Source organism: Ambystoma mexicanum, chromosome 12, assembly GCF_040938575.1.
Source record: "Ambystoma mexicanum isolate Mex_15411 chromosome 12, UKY_AmexF1_1, whole genome shotgun sequence".
Taxonomy (NCBI): Eukaryota; Metazoa; Chordata; class Amphibia; order Caudata; family Ambystomatidae; genus Ambystoma; species Ambystoma mexicanum.
This window is the reverse complement of record NC_090936.1, coordinates 366,846,448-366,872,330: the sequence shown is the minus strand read 5'-3', so window position 1 is coordinate 366,872,330 and position 25,883 is coordinate 366,846,448. Positions and strand designations below refer to the sequence as shown.

Sequence of the window (25,883 nt, the reverse complement as noted above, 5' to 3'; positions counted from 1 at the left end):
TACTACTTAGTGGCATTTTTAAATGAAATGCACGCTCTGCAAGCTTAACTTAAGTCAAATGTTATTGTGCAGTGTTTTTTTATTATTTTTAGAAATGCTTTACACCCAGCATCTGCTTTGTCGTGGGCATAAGCATGACTGGGTGACTCAATCTCTGCAAACGCACAAACTGCCAGATTTACCGTGTGATTGTGAAACTACACACTTTTCGGTAGTTTAATGAACTATTTACGTGACAGTTGGAGCATATGTGTCAGTATCGGGGTTTGCAACATTTTCAGTTTAACCTACTCGGACAAATGTACACACTTTTTTTTTTTTCTTTTCAGCTAAAAAGCCATTTAAATAGCTGAAGGGCAACATACCAATGTCAGTGACGTGTGTACTATATAGGTCACATGTTTTAATTTGAATAGCTAATTTTTCTCTATACGCTTTTGTTAATATAGCCTCATCAGCTGAGGGAGAGGTTATTGTCACAGGGAAATGATGCATCCTTATCTTATGGCCAAGGCAAGGTTAAGGGCCTTAAGTTGGGGAAGGGTAAAAGTGGCAAGTGATAATGACTCCTCCTGAGGTCTATTGTGTGATTAGCACCTAGTGTTGGTAGCAATGTATGTTTTGGAATTATGGCGGTTAAGTAAGACAAATACTAGTTTAATAGTGAGCAAAGTAAATGGGCAAAACGTATTAGTAAATTTTTTAATGTAGATTTATTTAGCTGTATGCATGTTGAGCCTGGTAGAAATGAAATTGTTTTAACGTAATCGGGCTTTGTGTGTAAAGGGAAAAACATTGTTTCTCTATATTTAAGTGGAAATATGTTTCTGTTTAGCTTTCAGGTGGTGTGTTCAATTGGATGTTGCCTGTCATGTTAAAGATGCAATAGAAAAAAGGTACTTTCTTTGAGGGCTTCTTCTGAAATCGGAATGATCAGACTTGCAGTCCATAACGGTAGTTATGGAATGCAGTCCGATTGCTAGCTTGGAGTAGGGCAGTAATAACTTACATGTGCTAACAGCTGGCAAAACGCCCAATTTCATGGTATTCGTTTTGTTAAGGACGAACAGCTGAACTGTCTCGACCCAGAAACCAAGCTGTCCTGCTGGTTACACAAACGCCAGTAGCAGGCCCTTAACTCGCATGGTACACTTCAGAGTTGACTTTTTGTGCCTTATGTATAGGCTGCGATCTCCTTTTTATTGACAACAAAACAATGAAATACTCTGAAACTTGTGACTTGCTGAACAAACCGAGACACAGAGTGAGACATGGATTGAGAGACACACACAGTCTCACTTCCAGTAGACACTTAACTCAACAACTGGCCTAACGTCTCTCTGAAGCAGGTGCCAAAACCCAGTTAATGCACTGCCTTCCTGCAATCGGATCCTCCTACATCCATGTTACTTGGAGGTCTTTTCAGCTATAATCTACTTGGATTGGCACTTTACTGAAGTAGGACATGCACAATCATTGTCTTTGATCTTCCCTGTAAAAACTGAAAAGGTTTGATGTGCGTCCTCTAACCCAGCCCTAGCTACCTTTTTAAAGGGAACGATTAAGTGATTGGGTCCTTTTGCTCTACTTGTTTGTCCTGTGCTGCTCTTTAGTTTTACGTATGACACTAACGTGTGAAAGTTTTTTGTTTATTTGATTTGTCGAAAGAACATTTATGCAGCGGCATTTAGTTATCCAACTATCTAGATTGGGCCATTTACATTTTGTGTTTGGGAAAAATTGGCTTACAGGTCTTGCATGCCTAGTAACAGTCTTTAACGGGACCTGCGATCGGCTTCCTTTAGAAAGAAAATATGATTTCTCAGTAACTCCTAAATATTTTTAGTTGGCAAAGAGATTGATGAATAGTCCACCACATACTTGGTAATTTTGTTGGAACTTTGAGTAGCAGGTTCTCACTTATGTCTCTTATCTTTCTTCTGACCTAATGTTTCCCATGTGAGGGGCTTCAGTGCTCGTCCTCCGATGAACTTCTGGTTAATATCCGGAACATGGGCAGTTCTTGATAGAACTAAATATTTACTGACTTACCCATCTTTGCTCAATATCATTGATGTCCACTCAGAAAACATGTAGCTAGGGCACATCTTGTGAGGTTTTATTCACACACAAGCAGGTTACAAGATTCTAGGCCTAGAGACACAAGCTACACCTCACTGATGATGTTGAAACATGCCTGCGGTTGCTTGTGGTCTTGTGCAGCAGGGATGTGACCAAGCAGTTTGGGCTGGACTATGCCTTTTGGGGTGAGATCAAGCCTGATTTGCATATGGTCTTTCCCCTTTCTGTAATGGTTTGGCAAGCTGAAGAACAGTGGTCTGGAGGGTTGCCCACAGCAATGCCAGGGTTTCAGATTAATTCAAAACCTTCCAGCCCTCACCTCCTTTTGTTTGTCTTGAAATGTTCTAAAGCATTTATTTACAGACCTTTCATTATCCGTGTGTTTTTTAAATTTTTTTTTTTTTTTTAAACATCTCCTTTGAAGAAGCATATGGTTATTCTACCATAGATGATGGTCTTTGTTCAAGTCCATTATTGGATATGTGTAAACATATTCTTGTTCCAGAGCCTTGTTAAAATCATATTTAAGGCCATAGGTGATGAAATTGGACCTGATCAAGCATCCTTATGTGCTGAGAAATTCGATCTTCTGACTGTTCTTATGGCTCACAGGGGTGTTGGCGCAGAAATCCTTCCTACAGAGAAGAATTTGCAACAAAAAATACACCAATTATGAAACGAGCTATATATATATATATATCATTCAATCATTATTTGGAAGTCTCAAGTTATGTATTGTGATATTCCATTTTATGATTACGTGCATCCTGATCTATTGGAGTGGAGAGGGTGCACAATGGACTACCCAAACAGACCTTTGCAGAGCTTTGGTAATATCTGCAGGAATATGGAAATATAGCATTGAAATTGAAGCTTCCATATTAGAGGACTTGTTGGAGAGTAATCTTGAAGAATAAGAAAATAAAAAGGTAGCAACATACATTCCTGTGAGATAAAACTGGAACGCAGATGTACACGCTTGTTAAGAAATATGGTGAAGGTAGGCAGAATGTTACACTTCAGGCTTCCCTGCGGGCATCCTTGCAGAATACTACTTCTTTACAGGCTCCTCTATGGTCCAGGTACAAGCTACCATGGCGTCTGTACAAACGTCGACGCACTCCAGGTCACCTGACACGTCTTGTACGTGGAAGACGTACAGCAAGCCACGCCCCTCTTACGACTATAAAACCACCGTCTTCCAAGAGGCTAGTTGCTGCTAATTAGCGTTACCAGCTACACGCGGTTTCGTCCGTTTCCTCTTCGTGTCTCCCTACACAAATCCTTATCTGAACTCCTGGTTTTGACCTTTTGCCCGACTTTTGGATTGCCTCGTCTCCTCCTTTATTCCTGTCGTGCTCGTCTGGTTGTTGGACTCGGAACGCTACTGGATACGGCTCTCTTCTGTGTCTTGCGGTTCTTTCCTGGTTGCCGCTCTGCACATCAATTTGCTGACTACTATCCGGATCATCTCAACAGTTACTCAACTATACTCCTGTACTCTGGTACATACCTATTGTCTTCCATGGACATTGTCTTCTGTTGGATTCTGGGACATTGAGTGACTTTCCTGTGAGATTGCTCTTAAGTGCATATGAACGCCCTCCTGAACTGCACCAACCCGGCACTAGTGCGTCCCTCGTGCCGTTGGGGGTTACTTACCTGTACTAACTTTCCTGTTTGTTATTTTCTCCTGTCGTTGTCTTCAGTATCCTGGACTCCTCTTACTCCATTATCTTTATTCAGGTCAGTTGTTATCAATTCTATAGCTATAGTGGGAATCGATACTGATTTAGTTCATTTCCATTCATTTGTGTTATTCTTTGTAGATCATCCCGGGGAAACTCAACTCCACTCCAATATCTATCTAGGTAGTTGTCCAATCATTTCAACTATTCTAATCACTTGTATAATAACACTGTCTAATAACTTGGTATTCTTTTGCAGCATTGGTATTGGCGGTTTGTGTTCTCCCCGCTCTTTTACTCAATTGACATCTCTGTCTGTTCTAACTGAAACAGCAAAGGGGTACATTGTGGAAAAGAGCCCCTCTTTGAGGAAGCCTGAGTCTTGTACTCAGGGGATCTGGGATGGAAGGCTGAATTCGGAATCTTATACCACCAACATCTCCAAGGTCATTTTCTCTGCATTTTCGGCCTATTCGGAGTGGTGAGTAACACAGAATAATTGACAATTTAAGGAACTGATTGATTTAACGGCAGAATCTGAGCCATAATCTGAGGAGTACTTCTTGTATTATCAAAAAAGACCAGAGATTTCAACTTTTTACTTTTAGACAAACTGTAGGTCCTTGGCTTTAGCAGCAAAAGAATGACCACTTCAGAACAAATTCTAAATCAAAGCAATTGGAAAGGAACACATGGAGAAAAATCACTAGAAAGAGGATTGGGAGGAAAAGAAGAAATGAAACAATCCATGAACAAGAAGGGATGGCAACTTGAGCAAGACTGAGACATAAGGAGCAGACGTGATACAGGGAATCGGAGTGAACATTTCATATTTCTCTGCAAGTGACTTTGAAAACGAGCTGCTATGTAAAGGATTGAGTCCTCTTACCCCCTTCTTAGCCTTTGATTAGGTGCAAACTTTGGTTGATGTGGCATAATTCACAAGCATGTTGAAATTGAAGAAACCTTTTTTTGTTGCATGACCCTCGCCCCCCCGCGGTTTGTATAGCTATTTTGGCCATGTGGAGGAGATGACGATGATGGCTGAGGAAGCTTTAAATGCTGCATGGTCATTATGTAATGCAAACAAATTAGATCAGAATACTTTATTGCTCCTGATGATTTAGTGATTGTCACAAATCCTAATACCATGCACTACCCAATTCTTTTTCTGTGTCTTGAGAAACAAAATGTGATTTATTTGAGAATCTTGATCTTCAGAAGCGATCTAGTATTAATTCACATTGTCCTATTGAATCTTAATTAACAATTGCTGAGCAAGTAATAGTTGAGAAATTACAAAACTACCACAAATTGAAAATGCCTCTCACAAAGGAGGGAGTGTGGCTATTATGCATATCACCAATTACTGTACCTAGCCAGGAACGGCACAAATTCATCACAGAATTCACGATACCAGACTGCTCAACAACCCCCTCTCCCAAAATCCCAATCTCTCTGCGATGCCCTATCGGAACACAATGTTTCAACTCCACTCCAATCCCCCTTTGTGCTGCTGCTGCCCCCGGGTGAGTGTGCCCCTGCATTGCTGCCCTAATTTGTATATTTTGGAGCCCCTGCTCTTAAAACCCCAAACCGCTGCCCCCAGCCCCTGATTTCCCTCCCGCAACGCTCGTCTGCAACCCGCTTCCTGGGACACCCCCTCCCGCCCTCGTGTGCCCTGATTGGCTAGTGAACCTTTTTTGACAAAAACCAAACAAGCAGCATAATCAAATTATCTTAATCACTGCTCCCGCTACTCCTCCCTCCCCCTCGTGAGCCTATTTGTCAATCTCATTCAATTTTTGGCACATGCTGCTGGGTTTCGTTCTCTTCGGAGTCAGTTGGATCTGATATTACTCCAAACAATTCTGCTATTAGCGTTTTCCAAGCCAACAGGGTGCCCGCCTCCCGCTCATCAGCCTGGCTACTCGCTTTTTGTCATGCCACCGTTTCAGCCTCTGCCCATTTCTGCATGTCCTTCCACCATACATCCACCCTGGGTTTGTGGCATTTCTTCCACCCCATGGCGATCCTACGTTTCGCAAGCACATAAGCCAGATTTCTCAGTTTCTCAATATGCTTAAGTTTCCGTGGCCTAGGAAACCCGCCCAGTAAGCAAGCCCAGGCCGTATCTGTGACAAGAGTAACCCCTTTATCAGCCAGTTTCTGTGCCACTTCTCCCCAAAAACACCTAATGATCGGGCACGACCAAATCATATGTGTCATGTCAGCGTTCTCCAGGTTACATTTAGGACACACTTGTCTTCCAGCGTTTCGGAACTTAGATATCCTCAAGGGGGTCATGTATACCCTATGCGTTACATACAGCTGTATTTGTTTTAATCTGGCATTTCTAGACAGGGCACGCTCCCACACCCCATCCTCTATCGGGGCCCCCACTTCCGCCTCCCAGTCCAGTCTCAGATGTGTCAAATCTTTCCCCGCCTTAGCCATCGCCATCTCATACAGTCTCGAGATCTCATGACCTCCTTCGGACATATCATATATTGCACCCAAAACTGCATCTGGTTCTTCTATCAAAACTGTCTCTGGCCAGGTGTTCTTAATCATCCGCACCAACCTAATGTACGTGACATATTGGCCGGTGTGTAGCCCCGCCTCTTCATTGAGTTCTATGAACTCCTTAATGGATACCTCTTGGCAAACATCGCCTAGCATTGCCAGCCCCACCGATTCCCAGTAGGTTCTAACAATCACCCTCGATTGATTATCCCCTCCTGTCAAAGCAACCAGCGGTATTTGCGGGAGGCACTGGCATGGGACTTTCATCAAACGACTAGCCCTACGCCAAATTTTCCATCCAAGCCTCAACATCGCAGGACGCCCGCTCATTTCGGTTTCAGACAGCCAAATCATCTCTTTCAAATAAAACGGGGCGCAGTCCTGTCCAAGCACCCTGTGCTCAGGGGTCACTTCATCAGAAAGCCACTTAGCCACATATTGTAACTGTCCCGCTAAATAATAAACCTCAAAATGAGGCAGTCTAATACCTCCTTTTTCATAAAAGTTCTGCAGTTTCCAAAACCCAACTCTATTTCGGGTACCATGCCACAGGAAATCCCTACACATGCTGTTCAATTTACTGAAAAACTTTATGTATGGGATATTACTAAAGTAATGCAGGAGCCTGGGCAGAACTACCATCTTAAGCATAGCCCCCGCCCCATCATCGCCAAGGGCAATCTTGCCCAGAACTGCATGCTGTTCCTAATTTGCTCAACGGCTACTTCCGTGTTATGTCTGTGTTCTTCTTCCATCGTGTGATATACCTCTACGCCCAAGTAGCGAAAAGAGCTAGTTGCCCATGGTACCTGTAGCACCGGTAGTCTATCTACAGGGGTCCCCTTATAGCTACCTAGCGGGAATATGACAGGCTTTTGGGGGTTCTCCGATATACCCGACAGCTCTGCATACCTTTCCATCACTTCAAGTATGTATAAGAGATTTTCTTCTGGGTATTGCAAGTACAGTAACAAATCATCTGCGTACAAGGATGTCAAGTGTCGTTCCCCTCCTACCTCAATGCCTATCACATCATACTGTGCCCTAAGGCATATTGCCAGAGGCTCCAGGGCTAAGATGTAAAGCATCGGGGACCAGGGGCACCCTTTTCTGGTGCCTCTACCAAGTTGCCATCTCTCGGATACCACCGCTCCAGTTCGGACCCTGGCAAGTGGCTCACTATATAACATCCTAGCCCCCCTGATATAGCCCGGCCCCATTCCATACCCTTCCAAAGCAGCCAATAGCCATGACCACTTGACCGAATCAAAAGCTTTAACTGCATCTAGAGACACTATCGCCATCTCACCCTCATTCTTACTACCCCATTCGACCACCCGGTGAAGTCGCCTATGGTTGTGTGTTATGTTCCTGTTCGGGACATAACCCGTTTGATCAGGATGTATTAGTCTACCACTTTCTGCAATCGATTTGCTAGGAACCGCATCTATGCTCTGGCTTATTGGGCTTGGGCAGCGGTGGTATGATCGCCTCTCTCAGTGACTCGGGCAACCGTCCTATCTCAAACGCTTCATTAAGCATGTCTAGCATTGGGGGAAGGATTTCCTCTCTGTATACGTTATAGAATTCGCTGGGGAACCCATCTGCTCCCGGGGTCTTACAGGTAGGCAACTGCTTCACAACCTTCTCTAACTCCTCCAACGTGATTGGCTCATCTAACTCCTCCCTCTCTTCGTCACTTATCTTGGGCAGCCCTATGTCTTCTAACGTTTCAATTATCTTGCGTTGGTCACCCATCTCATCTCCGTACAGTACTCTGTAATATTCCACAAATTCTTTGTTAACCCCCTCTTGCGTGGCCACCTCATCCCCGTCCTCCCTAATGATGGTCCTAATCGGAGGCCTAGGGGTCTCGCTTTTGTATAGCCAGGCCAAAAGGCGGCCTGTCTTATCTCCCCCCGCGTGCTGCCTCTCGACATATTTCCTATAATTGAGATTGCAGAGTCTTTCCCAATGCCCTGCACATTGTTGCTGTAGTTGGGAGTACCAGCTCTGTGTCTACATCACCGCTCTTCAATGCTGTTTCTAGCTCAGTTTCCGTCCTCTGCAGGTCAGCCAAGACCCCACCCTGTAACCCTCTTGACTTGGCAATGGCCGCACCCCGCATCACCACTTTAAAAGCTTCCCATAACGTGCCCGCGGAATCAACACTCCCAGTATTCTCCTCACAGAAATTAGTAATCTCTTCCCTTATATCTTCTCTAAAGACCGGATCTTTAAGCGCTTCCGCTCGGAGGCGCCATGTATGGATCTTTGCCCTCGGGGGGCAATATTGCCATCCGAGGATCAGGGGCGAGTGATCCGAGAGGACCCTGGCCCTATATTCGATTTGGGTAATCTCAGACATCACATCTGCTGTAGCAAAGACGTAATCGAGCCTAGTGTGCAGTTGATGCGGGGCTGAATAGTGCGAATATTGCCTCTCAGTGGGATGTTTCATCCTCCACGCATCTGTAAAGCCAAAATCAGTTAGCAGTGTCTGCAACGCTCTCGCCGCTGGGCTAGGCTTACCCACCCCGCCATCAGATCTCTCCACCACAGGATCCAACACACAATTAAAGTCCCCACCCCAGATCACCCTGCTCCCTATACACGTACTAAGATTGGTACACAGGGCTCTGAAGTATGCTGCTGTGTTTTGGTTGGGGGCATACGTATTTACTATGCACACCTCCCTGCTCTCCACCAGCCCTCGCAATATAGCCATCCTTCCATCAGTTTCAACTACCTCTTGAGTCGATTTGAACGGGACATGCGGTGGCACCCAGATTAACACACCCCGGGCGTATGCAGAGTATGGCGAGCCCACTACAGTCCCTCTCCACTTTCTCTTAACCAGGTCCAACTTCTCTCGCGTCAAGTACGTCTCCTGTAGTAGTGCGATATCTATTTTCTGCCTTTTCAGATACATCATGATTTTGTTTCTTTTCAGATAACTGTTAAGGCCCCTGACGTTCCACGTTATTATCCTGAGGTCCCCCATAGGTCGTTAGTAAGCACCCTCCCGATCCTCCGCCAATTCCCCCCCTTCATGCACCACAAGTACAACATGCTAATTCCTTCAAATAGGCTTGAAACAAAACTCAAACTCCCCAAAACCACACACACTCAACTTCCCGTCCCCCCACCTTCTTCCCACCCACCCCTCCCCCAACAATACCCTCCCCAACCGTTGCCCAGCTCCATTCCTGGATCTCAGGCACCCCCACATCTAGCCCTGCCTAGCACAAGCTTCTACTCGGGGCTCAGTAGGGTAAAGCCGCCCTAATGGCCGCTGAAACTAATAATCTATTGGGGTAGGTCGTCCACGTTTTGTTGCTCCTTTCAAAAAACATTACGCATACAGATGCCAAACAGTTACCAATTACAGTTACACTCACTATATTCCAGTCCAAGTCGAGCACCAGGCTCAGATTATGTTCAAAGTTCAGCCAGTTACAGTTTCTCTGTACAATCGAGGTCCTCCTCCCGCTCACCCTCACAATGTCCGTATCACAAAATCTTCCTTCGGTATGATCCTGCCGATCACGATCCGCTTCTTGTTCCGGGCAGCCCTGCAGGTCCAGCCATGTGACGACATCCTCCGGGGTATCAAAAAATAGTGCTTTGTTCTTGTGTAGCACCTTCAATCGTGCCGGATACAGCAGCATATATTTGACTCCCGCCGCCCTCAGCCTTCTTTTGACGGCGACGTAACTATACCTCTGCCTTTGCACCAGTATCGTATAGTCCGGGTATGCTGTGATGTTGGTGGATGCTCTCTCTATCGTACCGCCCTTATGAAAATATTCGAGGATCTTCTCTCTGTCCCTGTAATTCAGGATCCTCGCGATGATCTGTCTTGGTGGGGCCCCCGGCCGGGGTTTCCTCATTAGGGCGCAGTGCGCCCTCTCCACCGTAAATCCCTGCGAGATTCCCTGCTCCGATCCCTTGCAGGATCATGTTTTCCGCATAGTTTGTGGGGTCTTGGCCTTCTTCCCACTCCGGAAGGCCAACCACGCGAATGTTGTTCCTCCTCGCCCTTCCTTCCGCCTCTTCCACACGATTTTCCAGGTTGGCGACCTGTTTTAAGACATGAATCTCTTTCACATTGCTTGTGCTAACATCAGTGTTTATCTTCACCCCACTTTCCAGACCACTGGTCCTTTCTGCAAGCGCCCTGACATCTTGACGTAGCAGGGTGAGTTCCGTACCCACAGCATCAATCTTATTCTCTAGAGCTGTGCGTAGGTCCACCATTGCCAAGTCCCATTTAGCACTCGGTCCTGTTATAGCCTCCAGGATTTGGTGCTTGTCCCCTTCGGGGGCGTCTTCCGCAGGGGTCACGACCATGCTCTGCACCGATGATGAGGGGGTCCGCTGCGTTTTCGTGAAAGCCTCCATCGTGGGTTGCTTAGTCTTGACTCTCAACCCTTTCGCCGACATGGCGCTGCCCTCCACTCCTGTTCGACTCCACCTTAGTGCAGCTGTTGAACTGTCCTTGGCCCGACAATGGTCTGGAGACCTGGGTCTGGCTCCCAGGTCTCCTGACTCACATTCGAGATGGCACTTCGAATTGTCTTACGGGTGGGCTATGGCCTCACACTCTTCGTTCAACTTCCATAGGCCTTGTCGCCCAAGCATCCAATGTTATCTCCTCCTGCAGTCAGATCGCCGAGGTTCCATTAGCATCTGCCAGGCCGGGCGCTTTCATGGTGCTAGTTCGAACACTCTGCCATATTTCCCTATTGTACTATTCCTCCAGGCAATTTTCGCAGCCATGTCCCGCAGTTCCGGGGAATCGGTTTTGTTTCTCCTCGGAGGCCTTTCCTTTGTTAGCCGCCATCTTGGTGCCGAAGCGGCCACACAGCCGTACCAACAAAAACATGTATATCTCGCGATTCCCCGGGACTATGAACTTCTCCAGCGAAACCTGGCGTGTGGCTTCCGACGCCTGATCCCCAAAGTTCTAGGCGCTCGTTGCAGTTTCAACGGGTAACTTTGGCAAAATTAAAGTCGGATCATCAGGAGCTCCTCACGCGGCACGTCCTATTCCATGGCCAGATAGCCACGCCCCTTCGGCTAGTGAACCGTTAGCATTTGGCCTAGGTCACCACCACAACTGCCGAGGCCCCCTTTGTGCTGCTGCTGCCCCCGGATGAGTGTGCCCCTGCATTGCTGCCCTAATTTGTATATTTTGGAGCCCCTGCTCTTAAAACCCCAAACCGCTGCCCCCAGCCCGGATTTCCCTCCCGCAACGCTCGTCTGCAACCCGCTTCCTGGTACACCCCCTCCCGATCCGCCCTCATGTGCCCTGATTGGCTAGTGAACGTTAGCATTTGGCCTAGGTCACCGCCACAACTGCCGAGGCCCCCTTTGTGCTGCTGCTGCCCACGGGTGAGTGTGCCCCTGCATTGCTGCCCTAATTTGTATATTTTGGAGCCCCTGCTCTTAAAACCCCAAACCGCTGCCCCAGCCCCTGATTTCCCTCCCGCAACGCTCGTCTACAACCTGCTTCCTGGTACACCCCCTCCCGCCTCCCAACCCGCCCCCTCACCCCTATTGGTCCATCAAGGCTCCTAAGCCAACCTTCCCAGGGCAGCCCCTACGCTAAGGACCCCAAGGCGAAAGACGGCTACACGGAGTGTCTGCAGGTGTCCGCAGGGGGAGCAAAAGAAGCAAACGGACACCAACTAAACTGTAAGTGTGGCATGGGTGGGGAGTAGAGCAATTACTCCACTCCAGAAAGCCCTGGTCATTCTACCTTACCTCTCCTGAATGCATACTGCCATAGAATCACAACATGCATACCTAGAGAGATTTGTCATCTCTGCCTAACTCCATTATTGGCCTGACTGTAAATGTTGTAATACATTACGTACTAACACACTAGCCAATGTTAATTAGCACCATAGCAATAGAGAAATGTCATGATTAGCCTGCATCTCCTTTAGACGGGTGTAACAATATTAGCATGTACCACACTTAGCCGGAAATTCTCAAGCTTAGCCCGTGCCGCATCTAGACAGAAATGTGTTGTTAGCATATGCCACACTTAGAGGGAATTCTCAAGTTTAGTCTGCGCTAATAGCGAGCCCCGGTTGAATTTAGAAGTGTGCCTAATAGCGTGCCCTGGTTGAATTTAGAAGTGTGCCTAATAGCGTGCCCTGGTTGAATTTACAAGTGCGCCTAATTGCGTGCTGGACAGCAATCACTGCCTGCAGTATAATTTAATTAGTACCATACCCGAGAGAACCACAAAGTTTAGCCTGCGTCGCATCCAGATAGAAATGTGATTGTTAGCATATGCCACACTTAGATGGAATTTCAGAAATATGATCACTAGCATACGTGATTCTTAGCCGCACCACACTTAGAATTCTGAACCTAGCTTGCGTCGCATCTAGACAGAAATGGGACTCTTAGCATGTGCCACACTTAGAATTCTGAACTTTAGTTCGTGTTACACCTAGATAGAAATGTGACTGTTAGCATTTGCCACACTAGTATGGAGTTCTGAACTTTAGAAGTGCACTTAGAAGTTGAATTTGGAAGTGAAAAGCGAAAAGTAGAATTTAAAAGTGTACCCAACAGCCTCGCTGTGAAGTGCCCAATAGCCTCTTTGTGAAAGTGAATTTAGAAGTGCGGTTAGAAGATGAATTTAGTAGTGTGCCCAATCACCTCTCTGTCAAAAGTTGAATTTAGAAGTGCGTTTAGAAGATGAATTAAGAAGTGTACCCAATAGCCTCTCTGTGAAAAGTAGAATTTAGAAGTGTCCCCAATAGCCTCTTTAAGAAAGATGAATTTAGAAGTGTGCCCAATAGCCTCTCTGTGAAAAGTTGAATTTAGAAGTGTCCCAATAACTTCTCTGTGGAAAGTCGAATTTAGAAGTGCGTTTAGAAGATGAATTTAGAAGTGTGCCCAATAGCCTCTCTGTGAAAAGTTGATTTTAAAAGTGTACCCGACACACTCCACGCTTACTCTTCTTTACACCACCACTCAAATAGAACACAGCGATACTATGACACCATTCGGTATAGCTGTTCTCATACCAACATCTGCCTCATACTCCCCATCACTCTAACTAAACACTGCTGGTTACACCCCTCCCCCCCTCCCCCAGCCAGGCTTTCTCCTCAGGCTTAACGCAGCCACGATCGGTCTGGATAATTCCTGCCAGAACGAACACATACTATTGACCTCTCAACCACCACACCTACCGCTAAGAAGCAGCTATTAAACGAATGCCACACCAGCTGCACACATATCCGGTGCTCACACGCACCTTTGACTGTCTCTACTCTCTCTACTGACTCGAACTTCGGTTCCCAAGGGCGTTCAACCTACCAGCGCCTTCAGACCATACCAATGGTATAGAAGGCGCTATATAAATGCAAAGTAACATAACATATAGAATGGTTGGAATTGCTTTCATATTCCAGAAAATGATTGCTGGTTTTAACGTGAATTTACCATACCGATGTAAAATTATTTTTGCTTGCGATATGGCTGTGGTCAATTTTACCTCCATGTTCTCCACTTGGCCACTTGAAGATTGTATGCCTTCAAATACCATTCCAAGGTAAATGTATTTATTCACAATTTCTAGTGGCGTTAGATTTATTGTCCACTTATCATTTATTCCTATGATTGTAATTTGCAGCATATGTTACAATCTGTGTTTTGTTGATGTTAATCACGAGCTGATTCGTGACAAAATAGGAATTAAATGCACCAAGTAAATTCTGCAGACATACTCCAGACATACTGGAGACTTTGAGATGAGCACAATGTCATCTGCGTAGTTCAGATTAGTAATTTTAATTCCATTAAGGGCCGGGGCATCAGATGATATGTGTAGGAACGAGTATCTGAGGTCTTGTATAAAGTATTTGAAAATGGCTGCAGCTAGTAAGCAGCCTTGCTTTAAACCGCGAGCTGTCTTGATGGGAGCTGTTAGTAAACCTTCTAAAGTTAGTCGTATACAAACGGATGTATCGGCAAGGAATGCATGAATGATATCCTGGAGGAGTGGTGGACAACCGTCTCTATTTAGTTTCGTCATAAGGCCCTGAGAGACGGAGTCAAATGCTGTGTGTAGGTCTACAAACGCAAAGTAGACAGATTGTTTATACATTTGGCATTGAGCTTTTATTGTATTAAGTGATAGTAGATTAACACAAGTACCTAGACCAGCAACAAAGCCGGGTTTGTTGCTGGTCTCTCATTCCACAAGATTTCGTCCATGCGTTAAATTCTTTTAACAACCAATTTCGCAAAAAGTTTACCGGGAGCATCTAATAATGCAATAGGCCGGTAATCTCGCGGTTTGGAGCGCTCACCATTCTTATATATAGGCACTATTATTGATGTTGTCCAGGATGTCAGTAGTTTACGCTGTGCCATAACTTGTTGAAAGATAGTGTGAAGAATCTCCGCCCAATACTTCGGGTTTTCTTTGAAGGTTACATTATGCAGACCATCGGGTCCAGCAGCTCTGGAAGAGCTTCGATTTATCAGCTCTTCCAGTAACATCGGTGACCATTGAATATTCCAAGCAGAAGTTGCTTGTATCTGGTATTGTTCAGCTCTGAAATTAGAATCTTCGTACAAATTTAGATAATGAGACACCCAAGCTTCCTCCGATACTGCACTAGTTTGAACATGTGCTTGGAACGCGGTCATACAATAGTTAAGTAGTCTCCAGACTTCTGCTGAGTTTGGAGTGGATGGTTTTGAAAATATGTTCACTGTCATGTTGGAAGACTAAAGCAAGACGGCCAAGTATCCAATTTAGATATCTACATTTAGCAGTTCTTAGTGCTTGACATGGGTTGATGAAATTCAGTTATCTGTCTCCTCTCTTGATGATATTGAGATTTGCGCAATTTGATTTCCGGATCAAAAGTATGCTTATGCAATTTATTGGTCAAATTTGGAACAATCGTGTTTTTAAAAGGTTCCAGGAAGTCAGTATAGTTGATCAAATTATCGGAGTTGCTGGATCTATTTATTACTTGATTTCTTTGGGACCATTTCAGATGATTTTTAGAGGTGCTAACTTCTAGATGTTGTGTCGTCCACTCATTGATTAAGCTTTCAGATGACCAATTGAACTGCAGGGACAGAAGGTGATGCTGATAATGCTTTGGCTTTGATCGCACTGCCAAGTATGGTTTGGAGGTATTCTCCCTCAACTGCACCATACCATACAGAAGTTCCTATTCTTCATCAGATTCGACCAACTAGAGATAGCTTTTATCTTACCTTTCATGCCAGTGGATAGACAATCTAAGTGTAAACCTCCAGCTATGATAGTTTCTGTAACATCATCAGTTACTACTGTCAGATCTAATAACGCTGTCAAACCTTGGAAAAATGCTTCGTCAGTTAAGCCAGCCGGGTTGCGATAAATGTTTATGAATGCTATTACGTGATTTAAACAAGTAATTTTTACCAGCTGGATAAAGATGTTAATATTTCTCCAAGCTTCAATTTTAAGGCCATGTTTCTTATTGACCGCTATAAACAACCACAACCCCGAAGAAGGCCGTCCGCCCACTCCAACTTTCGCTGGTAAGAGAACTATATCAAAATTATCCCATATTGGGGGTTCGATTTACCAGGTCTCTTGCAAGGCAATTATTGCATAATGTTCAGAAAGTAATTCCATCGAGGTCTGCAGATGATTGACGTTGGGTATTCCAACCTGCAACCTTAAAAGAATGTCTGGATAGTACTTATGGTTAATTGTTACCACTGTGCATCTCTTCACGTAGGCTCGTATATATCTGATTTTGATGACTAAGGGTTTCACCTCGCTTATTTATACGTTCTGGATCCTGAGCAAGTAGAAACCCCATTTCAAACACAGCCATTTTCGCCATCCATAATCCCATTTAGAACTATGCCCGAGGGGATCCATAGTCTCACAATCGAGGTGCCAGCATCTGAAATGTACTCGACTTTGGCGATGTCATGTGACACTAAATCTTCTAGTTCTACGACATTGCTAAATATATTTAGCACACTTTGTCTATTTAGATTGTATGAGGCAGAAGGTCCCTCTCGACATTTTAGAATTAAAGAATGGCAGTCCGGGACACACTGGTACTCAAATTGGGAACCTTGATATTAGAAGAAATATCAGCTTCCCACCTATATTTAGGATTTGGAGCATTATTTCGAGCTGTATGAGGTATTATGTTCTGATTGGTGTTAACTGATCTGGCTGTTATGTTTGCTCGATCTGTCACTGAGCTAGACCAAGATACGGATTTCCCCAGTGCATCTGGTAAGCATTTATTTGATTGATCAAGCTTACCAAGAGCACGTTCATCTAAATAACAGTCCAGTGCTTTGCGCATTTCACTCAGCATTGTTGCTCTCTGTAAATTAGATTTGTTTAGGGAAGTGGTCTCTGAGGATCTAGTTGCAGGTGTTAATACAGACTGGAGCATTGAGGGCTCCTGCATATTTGCACCGTCTACGCGTGCAGTCTCTTTAACTAGATTATCTAGCGGCTCATAGACAGTCGGTTGAATACAAGGAAGTAAGCAATCAGACACCAATGGAACACTTGCGCTCAGCTGTGGAACAGCTTGGTTACTTGATTGGACAATTGGTACCTTGACATTAACTGTTGTATTTTTTTTTAAAAAGGAATTTAATGACGCTTTTACAGATTTTGCAGGAGGCATAGTCTTTGTTTTTCTTATTGCTGAAATTCTAGCGCTCTTCCTTTTTTTTCATAGGTATAACAGGTTCCTTGGGTATTGTCTCAACAACTCCTAATGGCTGAACCTGGTCACCAACTGGGGTAGGGTCGGCGGTAAGAGAATCTTGTACACTAATCCAAGAAGTGTTAACCATGGGGAGGCGGACAGGGTTCACGCCATCTTGTCTCGTGTAATTATGTGAGGGATCTCTGGTAGCACAGGCTGGGGCATCTCCACAGATAGTGGGCCTCATTACACGGTAGGCGGTAACCATGGCGCTATTAGTGCCATTGTTGCCGCCGGTACCGTACCGAGTCCGCCATGGTGAATAGCTGAATTACCGCCACATTCCAAGGTTGGAGGGGGCGGTAATTCCCCATTCACCATGTCACTTCCCCATTCCCATTTGAGCCCCCCTAGGGTTCAATGGGAAGGGGGAAGGAGCAAATAACGGTACCACTATTAGCGGTACCGTTATTTGCTTTGGAGTCCCTCAGTGGGTCCCTTCCTTAACGTGTGGTCTGACCACATGTTAAGGACGGGACCTGCTGAGGGACCTCGTAGTATGGCGGTAGGGGATTACCGGCACCGGTGCCGGTAATCCCCTACCGCCATCCGTGTAATGAGGCCCAGTGCCTCTTGTGGTGCTCCGGAGCCTATGTTTGATTTCACACCCTTGTCCAGAGACCTTGTGTATGCAATTTTTATGACACTGTCCCATATTTTGGAGCCATTGCAACAACTCATCTACCTTTTTGACTCTTGTTTCGATATTTTAACATCTAAGGTTTCAAATAATTTAAACATGGACATGGGGGGGGGGTTGTATTAATGGCTACCAATGCTGTCTGTAGTAGCAAAGGTTGGCCATCTGTATTAGCAGGCAAAGGTCTCGTCGTGGTCCGGCGCAGTGTTGGCTGAACAAAGGAAACTGCAGATATTGACTGAGCAAGTGATATATCCCCATCTGACGCATTTCTAGAAATGTTCTGCGAGTGGCGAATAGATATAGGAGATTCGCACTGACTCGCGTACAGGGATACTTCTTGTTTATCCGTGTCTTCGGCTGACGATGCTATAGATATGTCACTATTAGATTGGAATTTATGAAATCAAGGAGGAATATGGCAAGGGGAGTCCAACATAGTTTTATCAGAAGTTTTATCAGAGAGGACTTCTGGAACCATTATTCCTTCTGCTCGCCCTACATTAGACTGAAATCTTGTTGCAATATATCAAGGCATGAGCTGGAAATATTCGAAAATTGCCTTTTTCCCTTGTTAAGTTGTTTTGGAGTAGATAGACCCTGGGGGTTAAATGCTGTAACACACCCACCGCCAGTCACATGTGGTCGTGGTAAAAGGACAATTGATTTATGCGTGACAACCATTTTTTTTTTTGAGGACGTCATTTGTTTTTCCTCAAGATTATTACGCAACCCACCCGCCAACGGCATGTTGGTTTTTAAGGAATACAGTCGTCCTTGCACGGTCATTTTATTACAATTAAAAGTTGTATTAGATTAAATCGATGAAAACAGAAACATCCTACAACACAACACAGCACTCATACCTTTTAAACCCTTCTAATGGGCAACGGCCATCGGCCGACGGCCACTTGACAAAGCGGGTAAGCAGTACTCAAACCGGTACTCGTCCGTGTGTTACTGACTTTAGAACAGAATCTCATGATACAAAAGTTATGGGGACTGGGGATTGATTAAGGGAATTGGCTACATATACACTCTGTAGGTGTTAACCATTCCATTTGGTGACAATCTGATGGCTCCACCTGGAACACTAAATTGCTAAGGTTAAAACTATATAATTCTACAATTAATTATTGGTTGGCCTAATATGTAATGAGCAGCCTAACACTGGGTTTTTGATCTGTTGTCCTTTCTTGTATCCAACCTTGGACACTTGACCGGTCAAGGCATGAGCCAGACCGGAGTAGGTGGAGAGGTCCATGGACTGCTTTTCCTTTCAATTAAAAGATACCATCCTTTATTCCTTGGCAATGAGCCTGGGTGATTCCTTTTGTATTTGACCTTGTATGATGTCTTGTGTCTGGGTGTATGTGTTGGGAGTACAGCAGGTGTCCTCTCTGTGTTGGTTCCTAATGAATAGACTGTGTTCGCCAAGTGTGGGTCACGTGTGATGGGACTGTGCTTGCAATTATTTTTACCCTGCATTAAATGGGGGTTTTAGCTACTCTTCATGTGAATGTTGTAGTTTCTTTTACCACTGGGGACAGTACTCAGTTGTTCTGGGTGGAGTCATTTTGACTTGCAATTTGCTTGCACCTGCCTAATAATGGTCAGTTGTGCTCATCTAAACCCTAATTAATCTGGGAAGTTTACTTCTTGCATCCTGGGAATCGATATTCTGTGTCGTCGCTGAAACATTCTTGCCCTACCTTGTCTTGCAGTAACCTTGGCTTTGGTTGCCAGCTACTGCCTGAGTGTTGCACATATCTGCATTCTGTGAATTCAGCATTTTGAGTTCTTATGAAGCCTTTTGTTTAATTGGAAGAATGTTGTGGCTTCCATTTTGAAGATGGCTGCCCACTAGACTCTTGCTTTCTATGTTGGTGCGCTGTATTAGCGTGTTCATGTTACATTCAGCTTATACGTTGCTTAGGTTAGTATTCTTTGTCTTGTGGTTGCTATGTTAATATGGTTTTATGAAAGGCTGATTTAGAAAGATCGCTCTGTGCCCAAATCAAACTGTCACGCACCTGCCGCATACGAGTGCACTCAGTGGCGGACAGGCTGGCCTGGACCCAAAAGCAGTGTCGGCTGGAAAAACGTCTTTTTGTTAGGCGACCTACAAAAAGCAAACATGAGACATGGAACATTAATATTCTTCACGTATAAACACATACATTACCCAATGTATGTGTTCATGTTGAGTGCACACTTGCTTCATGTCTAATGCATGCACATTTATTGTAACAACATTAGTTTGATTACTCTTGCCATCTTCAGCTTAGATTGGGTCCATCTCCTGTTGCACCTGTGTGGGGTAAGGTTGGTACCGTTGCCTTAGTGAGTAACGCTTCTATCCTGTGTAATATTTAGCCAGGGGAGGGGCAGAAGCTATGGTTGACATATTAATCTGCCTCTCAAAAGGTTGGTAAAGCTATTCAGCCTGCCCTGGAAGTTTATAAGGCTATAGCATGTGCCGCTGCAGTCTATGGAGCAGAACTTTGGGGTTATGCTACTTTGACCAATCTTTAAGTAGTGGAACAAAACATTTTGACGCCACTGTCAAACTAGGCAAACTAGTACATATGCAACCAAGCATTTTACCTACCGATTTTCCCCCTCCTTTTTCTTTAATGCTATAGAAGAGATTTCCCTAACATGTTATGGTCAATTGCAAATGATCCCAGAGAAAGGTATTGTGATTAGTTGGTCTACTAAAACAAATTTAGCTGACCTCTGGAATAAATGTGGTGCTTTATCGAGTGAAGTACGTCATGAGATGAAAAGGGCTTTAAAAAAAAAAAAGGTAGGGACACGTATCTTGGCTAGACGCTTCATGGGACAAAAAGCCAAAGATGACTTGCTTGTAAAAAGTGATAGTGGCTATGAATTTCTATTTTTTTTTTTGTCCCATGTATTACAGGTCTAGATGTCGATGGATAAAACCACTATTAAAAAGAGGAGTGAGGCGGTTAGTAAGCCTATTAAAAGCCAGTGGAAATGGCACTCTAGTCTGCAAAATGTTTTTTAGACATACATTTTAGAAATCTTTTTTTCTAGAACATGGAGGAAGGTGATGGGCAGAGTGTGAGTTGTTCACGTAAGGTCAAGTGTTGTGGAAGTAGACCAAGAGACCAGGTGGTGGAAGAACAGCGAAGCAGAGGTAGAGGAGAATAGCAGTGTGTGTCAAATGTTAGGTTTTGGTTGGGAAAAGAAAGTGGTACTTGGGTGTGAGTGCATGTGTATGGTGAGTAACATGAGTAAGGGACACTAAGTGAGAGAGTAGATGATGTGGCAAGGGAAATGATTGGGCCTGGTCAAGGGGGCGATGAGAACCTTTCTTATCCTGGGAGGCCTACCAGGGAGTAATCCAGAGCCAGTCCTTCCCTTGAGGAGAATGGTGGCAGTTGAGCGGGCCCCAATTCCTGCCCCTTGACAGTCTATTTTGGTGCAGCCCAGCTTTGGTTTCATGCCATACCTCCTCAACAAGATGCTTGCCAGTACTTTCTCTTTTTTTACCTAGTACCAAACAATCCCAATGAGCAAGCAGCATTCGAAGGAGAGCAATGATCCAGCAGTGTACGCTTGCCAAAGGAAGACAAGACGAGGACTATTTTGCACGAGACCTTACATTAAAGATAAGTCTGGGATTTAACCCATGAATTGAGACCAAAGACATAAAAAGTACACTTTGGAACAAGCATCATTGGCCCTGATTTGAAAAAGACGATGAGATCGTCGAAACATGTGTTATCACAAAGGGCACTGTCAAATGCACAATAATTTTTAAAAAGGAAAAAAACAGAAAAATAAAAACCTAAAACATATTGGAACACTGAGGAAAGAGGTCATTTGTCTTCTTTTTTCGGCAAAACGTGGGCGCATGAGACTAAGTCAATGTAACTGCAAGACTTTGTTTTTGAAATTTAATGGAGTAGAGGAACCAAATACTTTGTTGTTACTCTTCCATGCGACTCTGAAAAGGAAATCATCAGGTACATACAAGGGCGCTGAGGTCCAACTATAGGAAACCTCCCCCCACCCCCAACAGGTTCCTCAAAAAACTTTCCACAAAGGAAGACCAGGACCAGACCACAAGCCACCAGTTCTCCAGATTCTACAATCTACCACAGGTGGAGACGGACCAGTGGAGAGGGAAGAGTACCGCAGCGCTATCCTACACGGCAGAGAAGCCGCTTGTTGCTGCTGTGTAACTGCAAACGCCATAGATGACCCATTGAAAAATTCAGGGGACACAAACTCCTTCACAAATGAGGCTTACCTTTGCAACAGGGATGAAGCTCCATAACATGAACTTGAACAGTAAACCTCCTGGTCCGCAATGTGGCCCATGCAGAGGAAGTGAGCAGGGCTTAGCCCACTGCTTTGTAACCTTTGCTGAAGCCAATATGTTCCTGTTGGGGAGGACGTGGCCAGATTGTCCAGGGACAGAGAACCAATCTGGGGAGGGGTCTAAAATGAGAATGAGAAGTAGGAAGAGTTGGTTATTTGGGGCAGGTCTGTGGAGGTGGAAGACAAAGAAACCAGCACGAGGAAGAAGGGAGCAGCGTAATGTGGCTGAGCTTTCTCTAGAAGTTCTAGTATTGGCAAGGGAGTGAAGGTTGTATTGTAATGTGAGCTTGCATGGTTAGAAGGGTTTGTGTAAGGAGTGACTGAAGTGTATGGTACTGTGTGAAAGGAGGGTGTCTGACTAGTATTGGTGAGCAGGCGGGGATTTTGGTATGGGAGAAGGGCATAGTAGGATCAGAGAGTATGGGTGGTAACATCAATGGGTGAAGGCAAGGCCCAGAAGGAGAGATGTTGGAGGAAAGAGTGAGGCGGGTGGAGTTGAAGGGGGAAGAGTAGAAGGGACCAGGAGAGGGTGAGCAAGATACAAGTATCCTGACTTGAGCTGAACATCTGAAATGCACAATTCCCTATCCTTATAGAGCACTAAGCGGTAGCTAGAGTAGGGAACATTACCAAGAACTCGGAGTTGGGATAAGGCCAAAGGCCTTTAGTTTGATATCTCAGTTCATTTTTCAATTTAGTATAATGAGGGAGAAACCAGTGTTCTATACTAACCTGGGGCTAAGGACAACTGGGATGAGGTGGTGATTGGAGAGGAGCCAGCGCGCGAGAGAGTGGACCATAGCACCCATAGGTATTTCAATAAAAACCCTTGAACCACTTCTGAGATTGAGAATGATCTTTGTGCCACCTGTGACAGGGAGTAAGGGAGATGGAGTGAAAAAAGTGTCTAGGAGCGTGAAGTTGGGCTGAATGGTAGAGGAGAGGACGGGAAGATGGGTGTGAAGAGCAGGAGTACAGAGTAGATGTGAGAAGGATCAACATTGGAGGGGACAGACTAGAGAGGGAGAGGAGCAGTGGCAGTAAAAGGTAGCGGAAGGAATGAAGAAAGAAAGGAACCTCGGCTGAGAGTTGGAGAGACCGGAGTGGCTGGAAGGCACCATTTACTGTTTTGTAGACCATCCATAATTGTGACAGAACAGGCTAGCATCCACCTAGAAGAACCCAGAGGGAGTAAGATGGACAATTCTGCCTTTTTAGGCCCTCGCCTCTAGCCAGTAAGATTTTAGATAGTTACCGATCTCTAGTGACCATCTTGGCGTTTAGGGAAGTTTACAGTACTGCACTACTGTTTAAAGATGCCAGCCCTAACGCTGGCTACCCACACCCTGTACAGCGCTCCACTGCTCTAGAGATAGGTTGTTGCTTTAAAAATGGGGTGGAGGAAGCCCCCAGGGCAGCTAGAAAGAGGGACATCCCTTAGTTGGAACCCCTTGATAGTTCTAATAAAAGCCCTTGAGCTGTCTTGGAGTGTTGGTGTGCTCTGGTCATCTGTAACACAGATTCCCGTATTGCTGTAGGTGTAGCACGCACCAGCCAATTTTTCAGAGTTGTACATTATCTCCAAATGCTAGAAGTGCAACTCCCCAAAGAACCACACGAGGGAATACGTTGGGGAGTTGAAATGGAGGGTTAGGTGGGCTAATGGTAACTGTAAGAGGTGGCTTGAAGCATAATCTTACTCTCCTTCACACTCTTCTTCCCTTTGCATTAGTCCCACTACCCGCTTCTCTTCTCGGGTCTTGTTTAATCGTAGGCTTCCCGCCCCCCACCCTAACTCAGCATCCGGAGGGATGCACTCTCCTCTTTTGTTCCGCTGGCCTGAGTCTTCACCAAGCCTTTTACTTCATGTCTTCTCTGTAACACAGACCTCCTGCTCGCAATGGTATACCTCTCTCACAGTCTGTTCACTGGTCTTCCAGTCGTTCCCCCTCCCCCTATTTAAATTCCATTTTCCGAGTTTTTCATTAGTCCACTAAGTAACAAAAACGATATCCTAAAAATCCAAAAGTCATTCGGAACGCATCCTCCATCTCTGTTGTAAGTCTGAAAAATGGAAAACTACAAAATGATTTCATACAACATATGGAATTTTATCATCCTCATTATTTTAACATTGAACAAAATGTTTTGGTATCGACAGAAGAGCCCCCATTTAAACCTCATACCCTGAGAACCCCCCCCATCCCCCACCCACCTTCCTCAATCTTTCAACCTTGTCAAATAACAGCATTCCTTCCCCGTTGATACTCTTGCTGTATGCAAGTATTTTCACTAATCTCTTTAGTCCCATCCTTTTAGATTTCCCCTATCCTCCCTTGCTCTCGCCTCTCCTCACTCTGCCCCTCCTCACTCTGCCCCTCACCATTGATTCTGGCGTTCGCTTGACTCTATAGGCTACTCTGTGGCTTTACTTTCCCCAGGGATTTTGTTACACAAGTGTAAAGCTTTAAAATCCCGGCTTGGCTAGCTTGCTTTTCAATCTCAATTTGCAGGGTAGCGGCAAGGTGCGTATTCTACTGATTTTTCTTGTGGCTTTCTTCATGTGCTAGTTAGTTTTTCTTTGATTTTGGTTTAGGGAAGAGTTCTGTGTCTCCTGCTCCCCTGTAGTCTCTTCTTATTCTGTTTGCTTTTGGTTTCCTCGCCATTCACCAGGGGTCAATCTGTGATTGGTAGGTCGGGTGTTTGGTGTCTTATCGCGGTTTGGCAAGAAAAACCTTAGATCATTGCATTTGTTTTCGATTCCGTTCCATCCTAGTGTTGGTGCAGATTTTCCTGGTTGCGCCCAGCTGCATTTCGGGAGTTACTGTCCTGAAAACGACGAGAACTCTGTCCAGAACAAGTACTATGAGGCATTGTGTGGCCGTGTGGTACACACAACCAAGTCTATTTAAACCCCCCCCCTCCTGCCCTCGACAGGGTCATGACCCTGAAACTGAGGGAAATGGCACAACAGAACATATGTCGGTCGGCATATCACATTTAATAATATTTCTTCGGAGAATGGTTTAGCAGCTTTCAATTGGGATAACTGGAATCTTGACCTGGTGAGACCATTTGAGCTTTGAATTATGATTAAATATATTCTAAAAACATATATTTTTATGAGTATCTTTCTATCTAGTAGTTCTTACTAGCCAGTACCTCAGTGCTAAAGCCTTGAGTGCCTGCCCCTTGTACACCCTGCTTCTAAATCGCTGCTCCTAGTATTAAGCCTCTGCTCCGTCAAAGTGAATATGATTCAAAACTGCTCCATTACCTATGTCTGGGAATCCTGTTGCTTTGTTCTCAATGCAGTTTACATTTGGGGGGAAAATACACTCCAGGCCTTTCTAAATGTCTGCCTGTTCAATTGATTTGCCAGCTGCGTGCACATAAACCCAAAACTGGTCTGAACCCCATGAGGGCTTGATTTCTGCAGAATGCGCCTACTTTCCTGCACTGTGAAAAACTAGCATTCGGAAGGAATTGATGGCACAATGTCCACCATGTCGAGATCACTCTGGATTAAGTGCATGCAGTATAAAGCACATGAATGGGTCTCAGCCAGTCCCCGTTCCCTGTCTTGCACATTCACTGCAACCATCTGGGCTCTGTAGAATCGACCTGATAATACAATACCTATTTTTCCTGACTTTGATCGGCCGCTCCACAGTACCCTTTATAGTTGTCAATTCTGTGATCATGGTATTCACGGTTTGCCACCAGTTCTTCCCCGTTAAACCAGATAGTATCCCATTGGTCTGTATCTGTGCGATGTTCTAGCTGGTTCACATCCTCCTGCAAATA

The 25,883-nt window shown here is 44.9% G+C and overlaps 1 protein-coding gene across 3 annotated transcripts in view; it reads left to right on the top strand.

Moving 5' to 3' along the window:
- Positions 1-25,883, top strand: part of IRAG2 (inositol 1,4,5-triphosphate receptor associated 2) — a 2,448,326-nt gene that overhangs the window by 32,039 nt on the left and 2,390,404 nt on the right. The gene's annotated exons all lie outside the window — the stretch shown is intronic.